We start from the raw sequence: 10,239 nt of genomic DNA on the forward strand, positions 1-10,239 counted from the left end.
GGCATGGCTTGGCAGTTCGGGCTGGACTGTTCCCATGAGGCAAAGGGTCAAGACTGATTTGCATATAGCTGTGTCTGAACTGGGGTGGCAAAGTGAGCTTAAGAACGATGATGGATTCAACCCATATCTGTGACTGGGGGTGAGTGTCTGAAAAGTTTCAGCGCTCTGTCCATCATCTCCTTGTGTTTGCTTTATATCAGTAGGTTAGGCAGGTATGAAACAGCGAAAAAAAGTTCTAAAAAGAGGAGCCCCTTTTTATCAGCCACGGCACTTGGGCAGCTTCCGTCTCCAGGCAGCTCCCCCTTCCTCTTTGTGGGTTTTTCTTTTAAATCCTTTTTAGGTGCAGTCTGCCATTGCCATGGCTGCCCATAAGTTGGCCTAGAACACGTTTATTCCTTCATCTTACAGATGCCCCCCTTCAGTGTGGTAGAGCTCTGGGCATCTTGGGTTGATGTTCTCTAAGCCGTTGGTTTTGCAGTACTTGCTGACTGCAATGTTTAATTTCCGCCCAGAGTTATCCATTGCCCTATTTGACATAATACCTCGCCATGCCAACCTGGGGATTGGCAGAACTCTACTGCACTTTGAAGAAAAGCTAGCATTATCTGCTGAAATAGAATAACTGTTTTTCTCTAGCAGTTCACAGTGCACATCTGAGACACACACAGACACTCACACAAGCACATCATTCGAATGAACTGATTTGCTTTTACGAAAGCATTATTTCTGTTATACTTTGAATGCATGATCTTACTCTGTCTGATGATCAGTGGCATCCCCTTCACACTCGGCCTGGCTACAGACGCTCATCACGACAATGTCAGGAGTTCCAGTGTGCGTCACACATCCATAGTATGTTTGAAAGAGAAGGTTGCATGGACTTCTCTCAAATTCATACTAATTTGGGATTTTGTGGGTAGCGCGGCCTGCTGACTGCCCAAAACAAACGAAAAGGATTGCTGACCGGAGAATTCTTTCCAATATTGTTTTGTTTCACTAGCGAAGGTTCTGAAGCTGCTCCTGACCAGTATTTGGCGTGTTTAGCCATGATAACATACGACTACAAGACGGCTGTTACTCCTCAAGGTTCTGGTCTGTTCTGTAATAATCACCCGATCCCCAGGTGGTGCAGCAGTAGAGCGAGAGCAGCTGGTACACAGAACATCTCAGCAGGTTTTGATTTGAGTGGGACCTAACTGAATGTCATTTTGGATTGTTTGTCAGAGCAGACATTCACAGATCTTGTGGCAGTCAGTCTCATCAGAAACGGGGCAACTCTTGCGTCATGTTGCTATGCATGGGAAACATGCATCTGGCTACTGCCTCGAGAGTACCGGAACTCTCTCTGGCCAAGGAGAAGTTCCAGTACTCAAGGGAAAAATTGAGATACGCTGGTAATCAGTACCGGTGAATACCGTCCGGTTTAAAGCACTGGACCTATCACATAACACATGTAGTCAAAAGCTGCCCAGAGGATTTTCAGAGGGTGACTTTATCCATCTGTTCGGAGCCTTCAGGCAGCGTAAGAGATTGTCTTCCTTGCAGACTTATGCAGGCCAGGCCCAGGATATTGGAGTCAATTTGTTGTTTTCTCGCAGTCAATGCAAGGCTTTTGTGGCTGGCGTGATGCAGTCAGACGTTCGTAAGCTGCAGATAAGGTGAGCTGTGTAGTTCTGAGTCTGCTACAATTTGTTCATTTGTTTAAAAAAACATCCTGTTGGACCCGGCCTCGTGGTGTGGTCCCGAACCCTCCTACCAGACCAAACGGGGGCAACCCCAACCCTGCGGGGCCCCCCGAGCTTGTACCCCGCTACCCGCACCAGCCTTCGCGACGCGGCCCGCCTGGGCCTCGGTCCCTGCGAAGCCCCAACATCAAGGCGCCAAGACCCGACCCAAGGGGGGTCGAGTGGCCACTCCACAGATCCCGGGGGAGGGGAGTTTCGATGGGGCCTCCCGCCGGCCCCCGACGCCTGGGTCCGATCGCCCCCCGGCCTCCCTAGGCGATGGCTCCACCCCCCGCTGGGTGTCTGGACTCTCTCATCCCGGCCCCTCCGGCCCCCCCGGCGCGAGGGTCCGGACATCAAAGGGCTCCAGCCACATATCTGGGGCAACCCACAACCAGGACAGTAGTTGTATCCTGGAGTCCAGAGCCCTGCTGATCGGATCGCGGCTGACCCTACGGAGAGAGACTCATTGCTTGTAACTGAGAACTCGAGCCCTGCTGACTGCGTCGCGGCTCCCCCTTGCCGAGAAGAAGACCCTCACGGAACATCGGAGCCCTGCTGACCCCGTTGCGGCTCGACCTCACCGAAGCGACCCCTCGAACCCTGCGGACGACGTCCCGGGCTGATACTGAGACTGTCCCGCTATCCCCGTTCCTAACCAAACCCTGAGACTCTTTTGGATCCCTTGATCCGCCTGTAAATATTGCCACGGAGACCTACCCTTAATTCTGATAAACGACTTGTGAGCATTGATACCCTGGTTGTGTCCCTTTGTGGTGGGAGGGGATTACTTGGCTGTACGATCCTAGGAGAAGGACCTCGCCCAGGAGGCTTCTCAGCGGCGCTCGGCTGCTCCTTACGGAACGGTGCCTCTCGGGGTGGTCAGTCCGACACCATCTGACTCCCCGGAGGTCGCCCTTCTAACACATCCACTAACTGGTGAGAGGTTCAGCAAGTCGAGCCATATATGCTTTGAAGATCCTTGATGACAGTGTCTGTACCTGTGGCACCTAACATATAATTTTGGTGGTCGAAGACGTAAAGGGCACTACATTTGGCTGAGATGGAAACCATTGCAGCTGCACCATCAATGGCTTTAGAGTCCGTCAAGTTGCCGAGCAGGTTGAGCTTGTCAACTGCATTAAAGTTTGTGGATAAGTTGAACATGTTGATGGCGCACAACTGGTCTTTGGCCATGAACAGATCCTCTTTTATATGGCAATGACATAGTTTCAGCATGTGAGACGGTATTGAAGCCACAGTGGCTGTCACAGAGAAGACTATTTAGTTAGAGATAGGCAGGGAACTGTGCATTGACCCCACATCTTAGATGGACGTGAAATCCACCAAGACACAAGGCATCATATTGAAGTTTTGTTGAAGAGGTATAATGATGGCATACTTGAATTTAGAGGAGGTATATCAATGTGTTGATGAGCTGATTGAGGATGGGATTGGTAATTGAGGCACCAAGGACCTGGTCTGGCAGTTCGGTCTGGACTCCTCCCATTGGAATAGGGTCAAGACTGATTTGCATATGGTGGGGTCCAAACTGAGGTGGCTAAATAACGACGGACTGAGATGTGCCCCAAGTGACTGACTACCAGTGGCTAAGATTAATTCAAGCACTCCATTCATCACTTGTTGTATACTTTAGGGGACCCTCACAATGGTATCCTCAAGACGTCTTTGGAACTAACAGCTACTCTACTTTCCAGACGCCGCTTTCATCATTGAACTCAGGGACCCTTATTTTAACTTTTTCACTCACAGAGTTGTTTTGAAGGCAAGGATGATGCAGCCTTATTGCTTAGCACCAAGGGTCAAGCTTAGATCACACTGCCAGTGAAGCACCATTCTGTTCTTCGAAGCGAGTCTTAACGATTCCATTTAATTAGACTTCATTAGTATTGCTGCATTTAATTAAGCATTTTAATGATAATGCTGCTGCTGCTTGACTTTTACTGTAGTAGACCCTGTGAAGACCTGATTTCCAGCAAACATTCTATTCCTTTATAGAGCGTGTTTCAATTAACCCTTTTTAATGAGTCTCAATTTTAACTATCATGTTTTCCTTTATAAAGGATCCACCGTAGGCTTTATTTCCAGAAAAACATTTCGATCATTGCATGCAATCGGCCCATTTCTAAATGTTCAGATGATAATCCACATTATTCTAATACCATTATCTCTTCCTCCTCATGGTCCTTACAGATGAGGTTGAGTCTATTGCTAAGATGGGAATTATCTGTAGCAAATGTACCTGTTGCACCAAGTCCCCTCCTAGATCCGGAAGGGCGGAAGAGAGGAGTGTTGGTCAAGGTACATCTGCTGCGAGAAGTAGAAGTAGGCCTAGTAGCAATGTGGAGTATCAGTAAGTAATCTCAAAATTACCTCCACACCCCTTTTCCTTATCCGTGTCCTTACCACTGGGCCATGCCAAAGCAGTACTGAGGCGTTAGACCAGAAACTACCCACTAGCATAGAAGTGGATGCCTTCCTGCATTGATCCGGGGCTCCTAAATGTAACAAAAAATCTGCCTGACTTTCTAAATGCGTCAGCCTCTTCGAGTGCAGGAAAACTCTCCTCCTGACATAAAGAGAATGGAGCCTCCTATTTGACTCTGACAATGGTGACAGACAAAATGCCAAAAACACCACTCCTTGGGAGCACGGAAGAGAAGAAAATTCATTGGGACTGAATGTTCATCTTAATTCTTGACACCAGGTCCTCCAAACAAGCTACCAAAAAGCATTCTTCAATAAGCGATAGCACAAGTTCGCCAATCTTTTGACTACAGTGATGTTCACCATAAATGGAGGGAGACTGACAGACATTATCTCAGGGAAAAAAAAATCTGAAAAAACTGAGAAATTGAAGAGGTTGTAGACCAGTGACACCCCAGCTTTAGAACGAGTTCTAGAGTCTTCGATTAGCCTACAAAGTAGAATGCTTTCTGTAGTCCTGGTCTGCCATGGACAACTCTCTTCATAGACCCTGTCTCTGAGGGCCAGCTTGCTCTTCTTTTTGAATGACCTTTCTCCTCCGTGCAATCCAGCTCTTGTAAACAAGCACATGGGTCCAAGTCAAGCTGGGCAAAAATCATCTGCCATCCTCCAAAATCAAAAAAAACAAAGGATTGAAGAAGGATGTGTCTTAACCTCCCCTCCTTTTTAATTTATTCCTGGTGGATCTTACAACTTGACTAAACCAAGCAGACTCACATCTCCCAAAGCTAGCTCAACAAATGATCTCAACCTTGCAATATGCAGACAATGTAGTCTTACTAAGCCAAACTGCTATCGGCCTTCAGAGACTAATCGACGTCCTGAATACATATTGCAAAGAAAATGAAATGACAGTCAAGCTGAAAAAAATACGAATATCCTCATTTTTGGGAAACGCCTCATCGAAAAGGCTCATGGCACTTGGGTGGTGTCATTGTATAGAGAACAAACTCATATAAATATCTGGGAGCTTGGCTCCAGGACCATGCCTCTCACCTTCAGCACTGGAATGCCCTGAAACTCAAGCTTGCCTCACTCATCTTCGCCTTTCGGGTACTCCTGGCCAACACAGCAAACCTGTCGCTGAGTCTGTTACTTCACTTGGTAAAGGCGAAACTAATTCCAACCTTGGCATATGGTGCGGAAGCTTTCCCGAATAAAGTGATATTGTTTCTAAATGTTGCACCATGCAACGGCTTCCACATCCTTTTTTTTATCAGGAGACACCTCACAGTCCCAAATACGGCTTGAGTTTGGGTTAATGGAACAAGACCTGGTCCACAAGTTAGGGCTTTGAAATACTTGTTTGTGCTGCACAGAGTAGACACCAAGACCCTCAAGGTCCTAATCTGGGAAGAAATTCACACAGATCCATCAAGAACGCCTGGGTGACGCACTAAAAGATGCACTTTCAACGCCCAAAGCAGAATCACTATGGCACCAACCTTTAACAAAGAAGCGGTTTAAACATCGTTTCAATAAACAAGTAAGACGCATCTCGTTCATTATTGATAAGGAGTCATTTTGATGTAGAAGCCATGCTGGGATGTCCATCAACACCTACAAGCACCCATTGCGGCACAGGCATATTTGACAGAGAATTGCAGACGCTATTATAAGACCCGGCTGCTGTAACTCCGTTTTGGCAATGCATTGGCACTCAATCATCGGCCTAAGTGAAAGTGGTTACCCAAACCTCCAACACAGCTGTACCTTCTCTGTAACAACCAAGAAGAATCACTGGCACACACCATATGCACGTGCACCTTCTTGCTCAACGATCGCACTTCTGGCTCTGCAACATTTTTAATCAATTTGGAGGCAAAGCATGTCGACATGCGATAACTTTCTGCCTGCAAGGTAACCCTCTCCTTGCCACGGCGATGTTCATAACATTTATGGACATAATGGATAAATGTCTGGCTTCAAGACCCTCACTTTTTTAAATGAACCTGCCATGGTAGATAGAGTGTACATTCGGGCAAGACCCACACAACACACATTTCCCTGACAAAACAAACTCTGCAATGTCAAGCAGTGAGCTCACAGCATCAGCAGAGTTTCCCTAGCAATGTTTTTATATTGGACATCATGGCACTCAATTTTGCACATATGCACTTTTATTCTATGACAAGGGCACTTGAACAGCAATGTTTTAATACTTTTTTTATGTATGGTTTTTATTAACTGAAATAAGGTCACTATTACTAATACTGTTTTTGACTGACCAACTCAGAACTTAGGAAGTTTTTAGAGATATAAGCCCCGAGCCCACCAAAACCAGAGACAAGCCACTGTTACGGTAGTCTCTTGTGTTTAAAAACACATGAATATGGCCCACCCCGTTGGTGCCCTGAAATGGGCCGCTCCATGCCAAGTGACAGGCATGAATTACCTTTGTCTGCCCACACAAGTATCTCAGTGATATTCACTGATCGGAATGCGGGCATGAATCAAAATAATTCCTGTAAATGCCTTGTAGCAGGAGGTCCTTTGTTGCTTGTCTCTGGGAAACCTGCCATGACTGTGCAGAGATACAGGGCTACTTCCAGTGGTGACACCTAAAGGACGTTTCTGCTTGAGACTGGTTGGAGTGAGCCAACACCAAAAAACAGACAGTGCCCTAGACAGAGTTTAGGGATTCATTGTGCATGCATGTGGTATACCTAAAAAAAGGCTGGGTCTAGAAAATAAAAAGCACCAGCCTCCATCTGATCTTGAAGCACTAATGAGTGACATGCATGAGCCATCACTATATGAAGATTAAAAAACTGGAAATTTAGTAGCTTAGGAGCTCACAGCAAATTTAACTGCAATAAAAGTTGGGTAAGCAAATGAGAGATATGTGGTTTTGGCCAGTGTATGCAAAACCCATTGCAGTTCAATACTTGGTTAGACCTCCTCCACTTCCTTGGTCTCTCTTTCTGGAGCAGATGTGCGCAAAACACTATCAGCCAAATATAAATTGGGGAACTGAGTGAGGGCATGTGTCAACACCCACATGCGGATCATTTGTAGGGCATTCTGCCGGCCTACAAATTGGTGATGCTCTACCATTTTCACAAACTCCGGGTACTTACGTTGACAAATACCGGTTTAAATTTGAAGGTAGATGTAAGCAACTTTCAGGTCCAGCACGGTCATGAAGTCAGCTAGCAGGATAACCTTTGAAGTGCTTCACAATCATGTACTGATGACCTTGCTTCAGGTCCAGAACTAGGCACCCCATCTCTACCAAAATGATCAAAATGATGGGATATTTAGCCTAGCGAGTCTCAATCCTTTGCAGGAGAGCAAACCTTGCTGGATTTAGAGAGAAGTGAGTGTTAAAAAAACACTCTGTATAATAAGAGAGAGGCAACCTCAAAGCATTTTCCCTTATGGGCGTCCTCCATCACTTAGGCATTGAAAGAAGGCTCTTTCCGTGCCTGTCTTAAGAACCTCAGGCAATCTTCAACTGGCAAGTCACGGCCACTGCTGGCATAGGCAAGAGTGGTGCTATTTTCATTATAGAGAGGAACATATTATAGGCAAAATAGGGGAAGTTACCCAACTCCTGGGCTTGCTCTGTTTTCTTCAGTAGGAGGATGAGTACTTGTGAGATGATTCATGTAATGAAGATGTATTTGAAGATGATGCCTGGCATTTTATAACTGCCGTAAAACACCAGCGTGCTTCTTCATACTATGCACTTCTTCTCCTATACGATCCCATACAGCCTGCACATCTTGCCCTATTAAAGGGAATATTTAAAATTACATCTCTTCTTTGATCTACGTCAGTGGCAATAAACTTTAAAGTAGCAGTGGGTGGAACTCGTTGAGTTTCTCTCTGCAGAATTCCACAAAGTTACATAAAAACCCTGCAAGATGCTGCAGAGTTCTGCCAACTGGCAGAAATACCCATGTCATGCTGCTCGCGCTGCAATTTAGTGCCAGTAGCGCAAGCAGCTCTGAAAACTCAGCGTGAATGACGCCACGCATTGCGCAAGAGAGCAACGACCATTTGAATTGATTTTGCTACCGCTTGAGTAGAAAATCTACTCGAGCAGCAGCAGATCCACTCAAGAAGCTGTCCTCTGAGCGCGACCGCCTGTGAGCTTACTTACTCATTCTCACTTTGCCCTAGTAGCCCCAGACCCATCAGCTGAACAGACGCAGGTATAAAGACCAAGGGGCATAGTTACAAGAACTGACACATCAGCATTGATGTGTCCGATTTCATGCGCCCGCCTCAAATGCCCTAACAATGCCATGGATGGGCTGCATTTACAATACAGTGCTCCATGGCGCAAGGATTCATAGATTGATCAGAAATTCTGACGCATCTTTTGGCGTTAAAGTGATGCAGTGCAGGAGTTGGTCATAAGACTGACTTAACTCCAGCAATGTGCCGAAACACAGGGGTGAGTCCTATGTAAAAATTACTGCGTCAATCCTTATGCCTGGTTAAAGAAGGCATAGGGATTTTGATGCAGTTGTGTAAATTTCACTGCATTAGTTCTACGTGACTTTTAATATGGGGACATCTACCCTGCATACATTAGACCTGGCGCAGGTATAATGTGATGCAGGCCTCTACAAACTGACACATTGGGCCCAATGCACCAGTTAGTAAATATGGAGCAGTTTGGAGCATTAATTGCACTGCCGCTGCGTCAAAAGAAAATGCTGCTGCGGTGCACTAGCTCCTTGTAAATATGCCCCTAAGTGCTTTGGGTGCTGATGCACCATTTTATGCTTTGCAGTTACTAAGGCACTCTGATAAGAGGTGACAACTACAGCACCGGAAGCCGAGGAAGAGCTGGGGTAGGTAAATAACTCCAGTAAGAGCCCAATTCCATTTTAAGTTCATGCAATGGGCCACTGCCTCCTCAAGGGTTGCTTGGAGAGCTGTCCACACTCTAGCCCAGGGCATAAGCACTCATAGAACCCTCAGACAGGACATCACATTTATGCTGAGGCATCCCTGGTCACAGGCAGTTGACTACCATTTAGAAGTGCCGATTCACATTCGAAGACTGGGTTTATTGTTCCTGCCCATGACTAGTAGTAGCTGTTATGGGACAGTAGTGGTGGGGCGGGGGTTAATAAACAAAGAAAAAAAGAAAAGGAAAAAAGAAAACTCCACTTACCTGCCGGATGACGCCTCTTCGGTCGACGTAGGAAACAGGAAGCACACAGGCTTTCAGATTCCCCTAAGCCAATTACGATGTTGCTGTCACCAGCATTACAGCAGCGCCGTGATTGGTCTGAGCGGCCTGGTTCTGCGCTCAGGCTGGGAGTGGGAGGCTTTGCATGTTCTCCGCCCAGCTTTGTGATACAACCGGGTGGAGAAATACTAAGAGTGTATGAATGTTTGACCTAGCCCAAGATGGCCGGCCAAACCATGATGCGCACTTGGAAAGTGCCCACACTCCTCTCCCTGCTCTGTGGGCAGCCCAGCCCCACCGCGCCCTGCACCTAAACAGAGCCAGTACGGAAAAAGAAAATGATGATAACATGGTGTTCTTATTATTTTATTTTCCTGTGGGGCAACGCTCCTCTGCCTTATCGGAGGAGCAGCCGCTGCCCATGATAGACTGTGAAAAAATATCGCGAGGCTGTGTTTATTCTGCACCATAGAATGTTCCGTAGAGAGGGACTGAACTCCTACAAATGGTGTCTTCTCTCCTAAAGATCTTTGCTTTAGTGATCCCCCAGGACTGTATCCAATAGGCCACTGTTGTTTACATGGAATTTTGAACTCAAGTATTTATTTATGTTTATTTTAAGTTATATGAAGGCACATTTAACAAAAACACAATAATTTGAATTGGCATCAAATTGGTCAATTTTTTACAAGTATTGTTTTCTACCAAAATCTGTTGCCACCTTGCTATCGCGCCCAGGGCTGTACAATTGTAAGCATTGGTGGACTCTGGAGGTCATATCTGGCGTTCGGTTGCTAGGAAACGGGCACATTCGTTGCTGCCAATGTTCACTGGTAAATGTACCCAACACAGATT

This window comes from Triturus cristatus, chromosome 9 (genome assembly GCF_964204655.1).
Source record: "Triturus cristatus chromosome 9, aTriCri1.1, whole genome shotgun sequence".
Lineage (NCBI taxonomy): Eukaryota > Metazoa > Chordata > Amphibia > Caudata > Salamandridae > Triturus > Triturus cristatus.